Source organism: Antechinus flavipes, chromosome 2 (assembly GCF_016432865.1).
Source record: "Antechinus flavipes isolate AdamAnt ecotype Samford, QLD, Australia chromosome 2, AdamAnt_v2, whole genome shotgun sequence".
NCBI lineage: Eukaryota > Metazoa > Chordata > Mammalia > Dasyuromorphia > Dasyuridae > Antechinus > Antechinus flavipes.
Window position 1 is genome coordinate 202,920,213 of NC_067399.1, and position 14,827 is coordinate 202,935,039.

Below are 14,827 nucleotides of genomic sequence, written 5' to 3' on the forward strand. Positions count from 1 at the left end.
CCAATATAAATGTTTCCTAGAGTGACTTACAATTTACATTTCTTAAAGGTGGTGATAAAAAAGCAATATAATATCCCAAGGAGAATCATGATATTGGAAAGATTTCTCCTCACAACAAAGGTTGAAGTCATTCATAGTATTACATAATCTCATGAATACAATCCATCCCATTCTTCTCTTCATATACAACTTTAGGACTAATTTGTTATAAATATGTACCATATATCCAAGATCTAAATACACATAAATCAGTTTTATGGGATGTCAGTTAAAGAACATACCACAAGTGAAATAATAGGCATTTTTCCCAACTTGAGTTTTCCTGTGTTAATAGTTAAGCAGACTTTTTTGAGTGATTATAGAATTTATTTAAGATTTTACTGGGATTGATTTTTTAAAAGCGGCAATGTCATTGAGAAACAGGAAAATCTAGGAGATTTCACAGTTTCCAGGGAATCCTTCTATTTGTACTATTCGATATTCAGAACAGTAAAGAACACCTTCAGTGAGCATAAAGCTCATGTTTTGTGCTTTGTTTGATAGTATAAAATAACAAAGACAACAAAAAGGGAAGGTTGAACAAAACTCTTCCAGTACATTTTCAAGGATTCTTTTATGAGCTTAAAATGCATGGGAGACACCTTGTTGGAGGAAGGTCTTTAAGTCTCACTTTTGTTTTTTCAAATCAAATGCTTTTCTTTTTTTGTAATCTCAAACAATAAGCACAGTGGTCTTGTATTCTCTACACCTTTCAATCAATTGTATGACTGTCAAGAAGTTGTCTGCTTTAGAATAGCATTTGTGAAAGCCTGCCTGTCCCTTTCTCAAATTTTCATCAATGATGCATTCCATACACATGTAAATTATTTGCACAAAGATTTTATAGTGATGAGAAAATTGGCATATGTCTGGATTATTATTGAGATCTTTTAAAAAATGGTATTATAATGTCTATAACTTTTCTGATAATTTGTTATCTTATCCTATTTCATATATCCTAAGAAACAATCTTTTCATATGCTGAAAATTGTGTAACTTCCCCTATAGAACTCTGTATAGTTTTAATTTAATGCAATGATCTCTCTGCTTTTTTCTAATATTATTCCTTTGTTCTCATGAAACACATCAGGAAATGCCATGTTAGAATCCCCATTTGATGTTTCATCATCCCTGATGAAGATGATCATCGCCTGTGGATCTTAATAGATCTTTTCTATTTTTTGTGGGTTTTGTTATATTTCAAGTTTCATATTTAAATTTCTCTGAAAGGATCTCAATTAATCAGGTCCCATGACAAATTTTCTTATCTACTGTTTATTGGTTTATGAGGCAAAAATGCTCAAAATTTTCCACCATATTCCTCCATGAGATTTAGGAAATGACCATCAACAATTGTTGATTTGTTCAGTTTCTCTATTTCTTTGGCTGGCAAAGTGATCAAGTATTTGTTAGTTTATTTCTATGTTTTTTGGCTTCCTATTTATGATGTTTACTTTTTACCAATTAAATATAATTAAACTAAAATGTCTGTGTCTGTAATGGGTTGAGGCTTGAGTTGATGCACTGAGCTCCCAAGCACATGAGGCTGAATAGAAATTAGACCATACTCTATTAATATATATATACTTGGAGAAAGAATAGCCCCCGCCCACTCTTTGTGCAAGTCCTGATGTGTTATATAGGAAATGACGATTTTGGTGGGTGGAGGCAGGGGAGTGGAAAGGGAAGCGGAAAGGGAGGCTGCTGGCTGGTTTCTTGACACAGCTGCTCACATTGCTATCATGACCCCCCCTTCACCTCCGATCCCCCTTCACCTGCAATCTCCCTTCACCTCTGCTGGCTGGCTTCCTGTTGCATCTGCCCATATTGCTATAGCAATCCCCCTTCACCTCAAAAAGAATAAAGATTGAAGATTTTTCCCTTACCCTGAATTCCTGACTCCAGCTAATTTTAAATAAACGGTCATTACATATTTCTTTATTTTCTTTCTTTTTTTCTTTTCTTTTCTTTTTTCTTTTTTTTTCTTTTTTCTTTCTTTCTTTCTTTATTTTTTGCTGAGGCAATTGGGGTTAAGTAACTTGCCCAACGTCACACAGGAAGTTTGAAGCTGGATTTGAACTCAGGTCCTCTTGACTGAAGTCAGGGCTAGTGCTCTATCCACTGTGCCATCTAGCTGCCCCTAAAATGGCTTTTTCTTTATCTATCTCTTATTTATTGGCATTCATAAGTTATTCAAGTAGGTTGTACTTGAGCTATTTTACCTAAATGCCAATTTTCTCACTTGTCCTTCAGTTTCGAATTTGATGCTATTACTGATCTTTCATTTTAATAAGTCAATAATCTACAACTGATTCAGCAATTACTTTCTTATTTATAATGAATATTTTCTTATCATTTAAGATAATTAAATCTGCATGATTTTATTGAGTTTATTATTATTAACATTATTTTATTAACACCAGAGGTGTTAGAAGTAGCCCAAAACAGAATACAATTTAATTGAGGTATATTTAACAAGATTAATAAAAATATAACAAAACATAAATAACATTAATATGTGGTTTTCTAAGTTAATAAGCAGCCACAGGCATCTTTAGCTATAGTTATTTCTCAATAATAACTCAAATTTGAGTTTGACTACTATTATACATGTTCAGAAACTTTTTTCCTCTTCTTGATGAAGTGTTCATGATATGTGTATGAAAAATTTCTGTCTAGTCCAAAAACATTTGGCCTCTTTCATTCTTTGATTCTAAGCTATGTTTCTTCTTTTAAATGTCTTCTTTTCATATGACTGTCACTTCCCAGTACCTGCGCCACTAAAACATTGTCTTGTTCCCAAAAAAGTGGTTAAACAAATGAAGTACTCAGACCAACCACACCTAACAACATATGTAGCATTAGGCCATCACCTCTAATTCTTCATTGAGGATAGAGACATGTGATATGTAACCTGTTCTTTAGAATCAAAACAGGGTAAGGCATTGATCTGAAGTTTTAACAGTGTTCTTTTGTTTTCCTGCCCCAGCACAGACATATTTATAGATCCTCAACAGAACTCTCCATCTCCCACTTCCTTGCCTTTGCATTGATTTGTTACCTGTGCGTATAATGTTTCACCCTTTAATCTTGTCAAATAATTTCCCTGTCATCCTTTGAGACTTAGTTCAAATCACCTGTTCCATAGGTCTTTCTCTGCCCAAGTGCCAGCTTATCTTCTATTATCTTCTCTTCTACAATTATATTTGATATACATATATATATATATATATATATATATCTTATATGTACCTACTTATTCATATGTAATCTCTTACAGTAATGTTTAACCTCATTATGCAAAAATTGTTTTTGCCTTTCTTTATATCACCAAAGGCCAACAAGTGGCACAATGGATAGAGCATTGGGTCAGGAAAACCTGAGTTCAAATATGGGGTTTCAGACACATAATAGCTGTGTGACTGTGGGCAAGTCACTTAATTCTTTTTGCCTTAGTTCCTCATCTGTGAAATGATCTGGAAAAGGAAAACCACCATAGTATCTCTGCCAAGAAAACTCCAAATTGGATCACAAAGAGTCTGACATGACTGAAAAACTACTGAACAACAATATTCCCCATACTTAACATAGTACCTGAGACATTGTGCTTAATAATCATTTGCTGACTGAATAATTGATCATTGACATATTTCTTGAAGTCCACCAAAGAAAGTAGACTTTGGTGTCTTTCCAGGTAACCCATTCAACTTATGTATAGCTCTAATTATTAGAATATTCTTTGTTATATTGAACTAAAATCTATTTCTCTATAACTGTCATACATTTGTTTAAATTTGATTAGGATCTTTCCTTCTTCTGCATAATAAGCCTTCAAATTATTGAAAGCAACTATTATATCCCCATTATACTTTCTCCTTAAATGTCCTTGGGTTCTATCAGCCAATGCTGATTTATAAATGCACTTACTATCCTATCCCAAATGCAATGCTTAAAATAAAACTCAATACTAGAAATAGTCTTTTCAGGGCAGAAGACAGTAGAGGTAAACACCCAAGTGGCACAGCAGTTACAGCACTGGACCTGAAGTTAGATAAATCTGAATTCAAATCCACTTTCAAGCATTTACTAGCTGTGTGACCCTAGGCAAGTCACTTAAGCACTGTTTGCCTCAGTTTCTTCAACTGTAAAATAGAGATAATAATACAACTTACCTCCAGAGTTATTATGAAAATGAAATGAGATATTTGTAAAAAGTGCTTAGCATAGTGCTTCATAAATATTTATTCTCTTTACTTCCTCCTAATTATTATTTTGTTTGTACATTCTGAGATTTGATAAGGCTTTTAAACTACTACAGTGTGGTAAAGTCAATTTTTACCAGCTTAAAGTTGACATTAAATTTCTAATATGAGGTATTGGCAAACATTATAAATCACAGCTTGATTTATCATTTCGTTGTTTGTCCATACTTAAGGAAATGATGGAGAAAATATTAAAAATGCAGATCAGGGGCAACTAGAGGGCTCAGTGGATAGAGCACCGGCCCTGAAGTCAGGATGACCTGAGTTCAAATCTGGCCTCAGACACTTAACACTTTCTAACTGTGTGTGACCCTAGACAAGTCACTTAACCCCAATTGCCTCGGAAAAAAAAACATGCAGATTAAACTTAAATTTCCCAAGAACAAGTTTTTAAACGTTTATCCATACCTTACATTGAGCTTGTTATGTACTAAAATCCCTAGTTCTTTTTTCTCACAAATTGTTTCACTTCTTCATCCTGTATACATCCATGCACAATTTACCTTTAGAACCCAAGTTTAGAATTTTATATTTATCTCTATCAAATGTAATAGTATTAAAATTCCCCTATAATTATAACCTGCCAAGATCATTTTAGATTCTGAATCTGTTATGTAATATATTTGCTATCTCTCCTAGGTTCTGTGAATTTGAGAAGCATTGCTCTTGTGAATTCAACTAGATTACTTATAATTGTATCTACTATATGTGTTGATGTCATACAGACATAAATTATTCTAAAACACAGTGGAAGTTATGTATTTTCTTTTATCACCACTGTTCTCCAATAATGTAAACAATGGGAAGTTGAATTTTTTTCCTTATGTTTCAGCAAAATTTTCAGCAAGAAGTGAACTTAATATTTAACAGATACTCTGATGGATCTGTTATGAAATACTACTCCTCCCACAGATTCATAGATAGAAATAATTTCATCTAAAGCTAAACATGTTTGTTTGAAGAAAGCAGGCTAGGTGGTGGTTGTCTAGCCCTTTGCTCCCATAGGGCTTAAGAAACTGAGTCCCAGAGAAGAAATACACTCAGATATGACTCTGAGAATGTCATGGCAGCATTAAGCCATGGAGGACCACAAAGTGAAGCATGGGGAGAATGGTCATAACATATTGAGTTTATACCAAACTGTGTAGAAAAGGTGCCCTTGAATGTCAATATGCAAGGCAAAGCTTTATTTGGCCATGCTAGATACAGTTCCCCATGGAGCTTTCAGAATAAAAACTGCTTCATGAATGAAACAACTTAGTAATCACTACTCATTATCTTTCCCTTTCATTTTTTCCCCACTGAGTTCATCCTCTCAGTATGAATTGAATCTAAGAGAGAGGCCATGTATACTAACAACTAGAATCAACATCTTATTTCAAGTTGCTCTTCCAATTTGAATAAAAGTAAGTGAATGGATGGATGGATGGATAGATGGATAATCGGATGGGTGGATAACCAGATGGATGGATTATAATCTAGGGGTTTATTTTCTTCAAAAAACTGAATAGCACAGTTCCCTGAAATTGTCAGTTGGATGATCACCAAATGACTTTCTTTCCTCCCTTTTTTATATCTCATTTTATTTCTCTCAACCTTTCAATGTGAGTCCCTAGTCAGTTTTTGGACAATGTGCAAATTACTTGCTAACTTTTACCCACATTTTTAGGAATGTTTGTCCATAACAGTGGATTACTGCCTCACATTAGGGGAGGTCATTTAATTCAAAGACTCTCTCCTAATTGAGGGAATTTAGAATCCCTGAAAGCAAACACCTGTATTCTTATTTCTACTTGAATTTTATACCCTCCAAGTGTTAATCTGTCCTCCTCAAGGGTTTGCCTTCTGAGCTTGAACCCAGTGCTCAATAAGCCTTCAGGTTTCCCAGGCACTGACACCTCTGGAAATGTTTTCCACATGGGAACCAATATGAAACACATGCGGCTTCTATTGATTTCTCTCTGTGGATTTCCAGATGGTGGCACCCTGACAGAACTAACATGGACAGTAATGAAATACGGCATGGCCTAAATTCCCAGAATAATGTTATTTTAAATGGGGAGATTTAAGATTGGGATAATTGTGGCAATAGTGATGTGGTTACAGGCCATCTCTGAGGTTCTCATAAAGTGAGGAACTTTCCATCTAGATTGTACCTAATATTTATTTTTCCTTGTTGAAAATCAGGACTATAGCCACCATTGGGAGTTTTTGATGAAATATGCAGGATAGCTGGAAGCTAAGTTGCATAATTGAATTCACAACTCTTTGCTACAGGACTATAATTTAATCAGAGCATTATAATTTACTAAATACCATTACGGAAACATCAGATCCTATTAATCAGAAAAATTTAAAGCTGTTATGTAGCAATTTTTCTTTATTCCTTGCAGTTGATCATCTAAAGACAGCCACAAAACTGAAGGGATGGTGGCATTTGAGTTTCCATTTTAAAGCATCCATAAAAGGTCACCATCATCCACATTAATTGGTTCAACTACTTCATCTCAAAGGAGCAAACCAAGTAAACATAGACTTATCTATTGTTCTGATTAATTGAGATATTTTCTGAGAAAAGTAAAGTAACAAATTGGAGAGAATGCAGTATTAGATATCAGAACTGAGTTCAAATATCAGAACAGGGTTCAAATTCCATAACTGATATTGACTAGTCATGTGGTCATGGATAAAGTCCTCAAACCTCTCCAAGCATCAGTCCACTCTCCAAAAGAACATCTCAGAATCACAGATCAAGAGAAGGCATCTCAGAGGTCACAGTCACAGAGAAGCAGACTAAGGGTTAAATGACCTGCTCAGAGTCATACATAACAATAGTGTCTGAGAACTGAAATCAGTTCTTCCTGACTCCAAGTACTCTATCAACTATACCACTTACCATTTGTACTCAAAAATCTAAAATAAGTTTCTATCCCCTCTTAGATAAAAGACAAACTCTGCAGCCTGACTCAATCCTACCATTTAACTTTTATTGCATATTAGTATATTTCACATACTTTTCTCTAGTCAAACTGCCTTGGCAACAATTCCCCATACACAGCATTCCAATTCCTGCTTGAATGCCTTAGCATATATAGTTCCACTTTGGGTGAAATGTGCTTTCTTAGCTGTGTTTCTTGAGATTCTTTCAGATGAAGTTCAAACACCATCTTCTCAAGATTTTCCTTAATCACCATATGTTATTAACATTTCTATTAATAATTATTTTGTTTCATTAAGTGGGTGCTTAATAAATGCTTGTTGAATTAGCAAATCTGCATGCCCAATCCAGTGCTTTTCCCATTATACTACATTGCCAGAATAGCATTCATTCATTCAAAGTAATATCACAGTTCTTTTTATCTACCAGTTAATGACATGAGCACTGAAGAAATGAATCTTGGTATGATATAAAGCTTTGTCTGAAGAAGATTGCAGTATAGAAGTGGAGAAAATACCAATCAAATGGAACAAGAATAATACAAAAAACACTGACAGGGGAATATATAATTAATGATAATGCATGAATATTATATGTTGTGTTGTTCTCTAAAACTATATGAGGGTCCTAAAAGTTAGAAAAAATTTTAAAGTGGGAAGGAATGAAGGATGAGACTGAAGAAATGATGGTATGGGAAAAGAGTGCCAACTCATTGAAGGCCAATAGGACCCATAGTTAGGACAAGAATAACAAATTGAAGATTGTCATTATGGAAGAGAAATCCAAGTAGCTATGAAGAGAGGACATTGAAAAAAAGTTTGGGAAAGGAGGAAACTTGAGAAATGACTCATGGAATGTCACAAGAAGGCCCATGTGGCTTTGTAGGAGAAGGATAGCCATGAAAATGAAGAAAGAGTTTTAGATTTAAGGCACATTGGTGGCTGTGGGGTAGAGTTTAGTTGTACCTGTCGATCCTCATCATCATGAAAGAAAAAAAGTAGAAAGTGCAGAACCAAGAACAGTATGCAATCATTGATGGTGAGGAAGAAATTAGGGAAATTTTAGAGAAGTTCAATTAATAAATTATTAATATTTTCCCTTAGATGGCAGTAGGATGCACGACTTAGAACTAAAAGAGATCTTATAAAAATGTAATTTAATTCTCTTATTTATTAACAATTTTCTGACATTATTTGATATATTTATGATTATTTTAAGAGGGTGACAGTGAGACCTAGAATAATATGAAAACTTTTACATCACTAAATTATCAGAAAACCAGAACTGTATCCATAATGGAGAGTTCAATAAAGTAAATGAAAATAACATTAAAAAGGTAGTTGAAATCAGATGTGAGTCATGGATTTAGGAATGGGAAGAATCTTATGCTATTCCTTCATTTATTTTAGAAAAAATTGGTGACCTAGAATATCTGGAATTTGGCCAAAGTCACAATAGCAATAAATGATAAAGCCTATATTTGAACCCAGGTCCTTTGACTTCAAATTCAGCTGTATACCATCCTTCCTCACCAAATGCAGGAATCAGTCATAGTATGAGATATAAGATGATGAGACACATTTTTTTCTCTTCTTGATAGAAAAGCAGAGGACAATCAATATAAAACATCACATCCATAATTTTTTTAAAAGAGATGATTTTAAATTATTAAACATGTGTAATACATACATACTAAATACATGTGATATACAATTGCAAAAATAATAAATGATCTTATTAAATCAAATCAGCATATACTTATTCAGTGACAAACATAAAAGGGAAAAACTGGGAATAAGAACTATTTGGAAAATATTGTTCAAACATTAGAATGAAAAAAGTCAAAGGTTTGTCAGATACACTGAAGCCCATGCTTTTATATTATGAATACTTTTTTTCTTTCAAGAAGAGAGTCAAAAGCCCCTGGATCTGGCAAATACCAAATGACATAACATAAAAAGAAATTGACTGTAATCCTAACAGACAAGAAATTACTGGTTACAGATGTAGCAGTCATTTCAGAATCAGCTGTCTGTGTGCAGTCATAGTATTGACTAACCAGAGCAAAAGCCAAAGTAAACACAAAACTAGAAGAAAGGTAAAAAAAGAAAAGACATTGTATGCGATTGTAGCAGCTCCAAACTAACTTGTTTAAACAACCTGTCAACTGTGAAAAATGGGAAATGGATAAAAGTAAGGACATTGACTCTGACTATTATCATTTCCTAGAAAAGTTTAACCAATAAAAAACAGTTGCTACAAGTAAGCCAAGAGAACACAGAACACACCTTTGCCAGCAAATGCTTAATCTCCTCCCCAAGTAGAGACACATGGTAACCCAGGGAGATAATAGTTTAGAATATAAGCTTATTTGCAGAAAGTAGAGAAGAAGAAGATGGAAGAATGCCAATGATATGAGCTCACAAAACGAGAAAGAACAGTTGAGGAGAAAATAAGGCTGAAGTAAACTTACATAAGCTGAAGCTAAGTGAAATCATTCCCCAGAGAATATTTGTAAAGGAAACTAAAAGGCAGACTACAGATAAATGCAATATGAAATAGATTATTGTAAACAATAATGAAACCAACAGATTTGGACTCTATGGTATTTCTATCTATTGTAGTATGTAAAGAATCTGTAACAATACTAAGAAAATGAATTTGGAACAGCTGGATCAGACCACACACAGAAGAGATCTACTCTGGAGATGATATACTTTTTAAAGTAGTCAGGGAACTATTTTCAAGATAGCTTGAAGAAAGGGGAAAAAATTAATGAAAAAAACTAAGATGGTGATTTTAAGCAAAGTGGGGGGAAATGAAGAGCAAAAAACATAGCAATTATAAAAACATATGTCTGTTTTCATTTTCATCAAATCCTCATGAGGGAAATATCCCATAAATAACAAAATATTCACAGCAGCATTTGTTTTTGTAGAAAAAAATAAGCTAAAGTAAATGAGGGTGCCTCAGTAATTGGGAAATGGGTGAAAAACTATTATGTCATATGATGTTACAGAATCTTAGAAGCTATAAGAAATGATAAACATGAAGACTTCAGAGAAATATGGTAACTCATATGAACTAACACTGAGTGAAAAATGTAGAGTCAAAAGAGCATTTTGCACAATGAATATCATAATGTAAATTAAGATAACACTCAAAAGAAATAGAATCCCAATCAACTGTAATGGTCATTGTCAGAGGAGGGACAACAGAACACATATCTTTTCTTTTCAATTAAAATACAATATTACTTACTTCATTGTCAGTCATCATCATTGTACTAGGCAGATTTGTGTATTGTGTATGTGTGTGCATGGATGTGTCTAGACAATAGTAATGAGGGGGAAATTATTTTATGAAATAATTGTAATATAATAAAAGTACAATAATATAATTGAAGGTATATTTAATGAAAATTACCAGAAAATATAGGACTATCAATGTGATTGACAAAGGCAGATCATACCTTACAGTCACATAATTAATTGAGAAGTTTAAAGAATATCAGGCCACTGTCTTTATTATTGTTACAAATTTTAAAAACCAGTTTAACAAAGAAAAATGTATCCCTGAATGCTACATTCCAAATAAGTCTCTCACATACATTTGTATAGGATTCAAATAGGAATTAACTTATTCAGTGATCTTTTGAGTACTGATAACAGGTTAGGTGCTAAATAAGGAAATAGATTTGCCTCCCCCCAAAAAAATGCTGACTTTTATCAAAAATGGTCTATTTGAGAATTAAAAAAAAAAAAAAAGCTCGACTATCAATTGTCAGGCTCTCCCAAAGCTTCACAGAAGCAAAGCTAAATACTTGAGTTCAACATTGATCTGAATAGATATAGTATATGGAAAACAAATAGAAGTATCATTTAAAAAGTTCTTTTGTGAACTATAAGTTGATTATGAATCAATGGACAACATAATTTTAAGCATAACAACCATATGTAGAGGAAAGCAATAGTTCTGCTGTACTTTTCTAACACAATCTTCACAGGTGAAATCAGAGTAGAAATGTTATAAGAGTTTAGAAAAGAGATAATGTGAGACTGAAATAAGAAAGTGATATTAATATTTAAGCTTGCACAGGATGTTTCTTTCTAACAGATTTCTTTTGGGCATATGTCTAATGTGGTATTTCTGAACAAAAGGAGATGGACATTCATTTTTCACTTTTATTTTAGTGTAATTCAAAATTATTTTCCAGAATGGTTGGGCCAATTCACAGCTCTGTCATTGTTATCATTGCTGCTGCTGGTGGTGTTGCTGAGTCATTCAGTAGCATCTGATCCTTCATAATCTCATAGAACACAGCATGGCAGGACCTTCTTTCTTCCACTATCACCCAAAGTCTGTCCAAATTTATTTTCCTCATTTTTATGATACTATTTATCCATCACATCTTCTCTTATTCTTTTTTCCTTTTGCTTTCAATCTTCCCCAAAATAGCAGTCTTTTCCAATGAACCCCATCTTCTCACTATGTGGTCAAACTATTTAAGTATAAGCTTTAATATTTGACCTTCCTGTGAATAATCTAACTTAATTTCTTTAAATATTGACTGCTTTGATTTCCTTTTTGTCCAAAGGATTCTTTTCTATGTCAGCGTATTAAGTATGAGATGAAACCTCACAATTGTTTTAATGGTCATTTCTCTTATTATTGGTGACTTGTATCAATTTTTCACATAATTGCTAATACTTTTTAATTCTTTGTTTGAAAGCAGGTTGTTCATATCTTTTGGACACTTATCTATATTGGCTCTCGTTATATATTCAAGGTTGTGTTGGAATAAACTATAATGACTTGTACACAGCAACAGTAACATTGTGAAATGAGGAACTTTGATAAACTTTACTATACTCAGCAATACAAAGATCTAAGACAATTGCAAAAGACTTGTGATGGAAAATACTATTTACATCCAGAGACAGTACTATGAAGTCTGAATACAGTTTGAAGCGTACTATTTTAACTTTTTTTTCTTGTGTTTTTTTTTTCTTTTGTTGTGATTCTTTCACAACATGATTAATGTGGAAATATGTTTAATAAGATTGTATGTGAATGAATAACCTAAATCAAATTATTTACCATCTTAAAGAATGAGGAAGGGAGAAAAGAAAATTTGAAGTCGAGATCTTACAGTAAGTGAATGTTGAAAACTATCTTTAAATGTAATTGGGAAAAATAGACTACTGAGTAGAAAATAAAATAAAAAATAGAATTGCTCTTTGGTCATCCAAACAAGTTATAATAACTGGAATTTTTAAATAATTATAGGAATTTCAGGAGTTAAGCAGTCAAGTTATAGACCTGTCAATTAGTAGATGAATCTATATCTGGGAGGGAAAATATTTGTTCCACAGTTAGAGTCAAGTATATAAGAAGACAGAATTCCTCTATTTCTACCCTCCATCTTCTCCTTACCCATTAGAAAGAGCAGACCAAAAAAAGGCAACACATTTGGAGCAAAACATAAAAATAAAGAGAAATATAGGTACAGAAAGACAACATGAGTAGGAAGGAAGATAGCTTCAAGGAATATGACCATTTGAACCAAATATGTAAGCCATATAAGAACTTAAGAAAGGCCAAAAATTACCAAAAGTAATGAGCTACCATTTGAGTACATATGCAACTATGTAGTCCCATTAAATCTGTTCTTCTTGTAGACCTATGTGTATTTGTGGGGTAATAGTTTCCAGGATTTTAAGGGAATGTTTTGTTCCAATTCTTATCATGCCATCTTAGTAAATATCTATGCTCAGAGCTAAATGAATCTACTGGCTAATTCTTAATAAGAAGCACACGATTTGGAACTCATAATCAAGAGTCCCAAAATAAAACTGCTGGGGTTACTCCATAAATATGAGTGAGGGGGAAGAGTAGTTATCTACTCTCTGGAACTACAATCTCTGAATGTGAAAGCCACAAAGAGGTACAACAAGAAAAAACAAAGGAGGAGATACTCCCCTTGAACTGAGATGGTCCAAAAATGTATGAAGTAGTGTGTTCAATTCTCATCACCACATTTTAGATCAGTCATTAAAAAGAAAGAGAACATCTAGAGGAAAGAAACTAGAAAAAAGGATTTAAAATTCATATAATTTAAAGATCAATTGTTTTTCCTAGAGAAGAGATGGGATAGGAACAGATAACTGTCTTCAAGTATATGGAGAGAAGTTACTTTCATATGTTTAAGGAGTAACAAATAAATACCCACAAGTATATGAAAGTTCAAAGAAGTAATATTATTAGTGCTGATAACTCCTGGTGTGGAAACTCTCTCTTTTGAGAGAAATAAATCATTCTTCAATGTCATAGTCTGAAAGGATTGCCTGAGACATTGAGAGGTTAAATCACTAAGTCACATACCTTTAGTACACTAGCATGCACCCAAGCTAGAATATAAATCCAGGCCTATTTTATCCCATTGCCAGGGCTCTATGTACTATATTACACTATCATTCATACTGTCATTATTTTTTAAGTGTATTTGAATTAAATCATTTGCTTTGGAGATCCTGCAGGGACTTCAAATAAAAGTTAGGAATTTTAATCAAATGCTTTTCAATAATTGCTTTAGGGAAAAATATTGATCTTGCCTCTGCAAGTTTGATATAGATATAGATATAGATATATATATAGATATATACATACACATATATATTTCAGATTCAGTTTCAGTTTTAATTTTTTTCTCCAAGCGTTATATTCTTCTTTTGCTTTCCAATGTTGAATCTATTTGAATTCGATTATTTTCTTTTACTTCTGCCAATTTTACTTTCACGTTTCCTCTTTTATTTTCCTTTGCTTTTTGTTCAGAATGAATATGGGAATTATTTCTTTTCAGGAAGTTTTTTAACCCCTTAAATTCTAGAATAGTGCCAATCTGGTAAATCTGGGCTGAATATTATATACTTTGCTGGATTCTTCACTTTTGGGGTTTGTTTTTTTTTTACCTCTGTTATCATGAATTGATGAATTACCCTACATCCTACTTCACCCCATCTTCAATAAATTCCAGTGGCTTCCTATTACTTGAGAAATCAAATATAAATTCCTGTGTTTAGCTTTTAAAATTTTTATCACCATCCTACCTTTCCAATATTATATAATCCCCTTCCTTAATATGGAATCCATTGACAACTTTTCTTCTTGTTTTCCTTTATACCAGATACTTCATCTCCCAAGTCTATGATTTTCTCTGACTGTTCCCTACTTTCCATTCCTTTCTTCTTCCTTATTTCTGCTTTTTCAGCTTCCCTGTCTTTCCTAATGTCCTAGCTAAATTATTACCTTTTCTAAGAAACCTTTCCCCAATCCCCCAGAATGCTAGTTTCTTCTCTATAAGATTATTTCAATTATAGAATAGGTATGTAATTGAAATATATAATTTATGTACATAATACATATATATTTTTTATTTAGTTGTTTGAATGCTGTCTCCTCATTGTACAATGAACTCCTTGAGAAATGGAAATGTTTCTTTGCTTGTTTTAGTTGCTTTTTTTTTAAACTTTCTTTTTTATCCTAAATGCTTGATGCAAAGACTGGCAGATAGGAGACACTAGCAAAT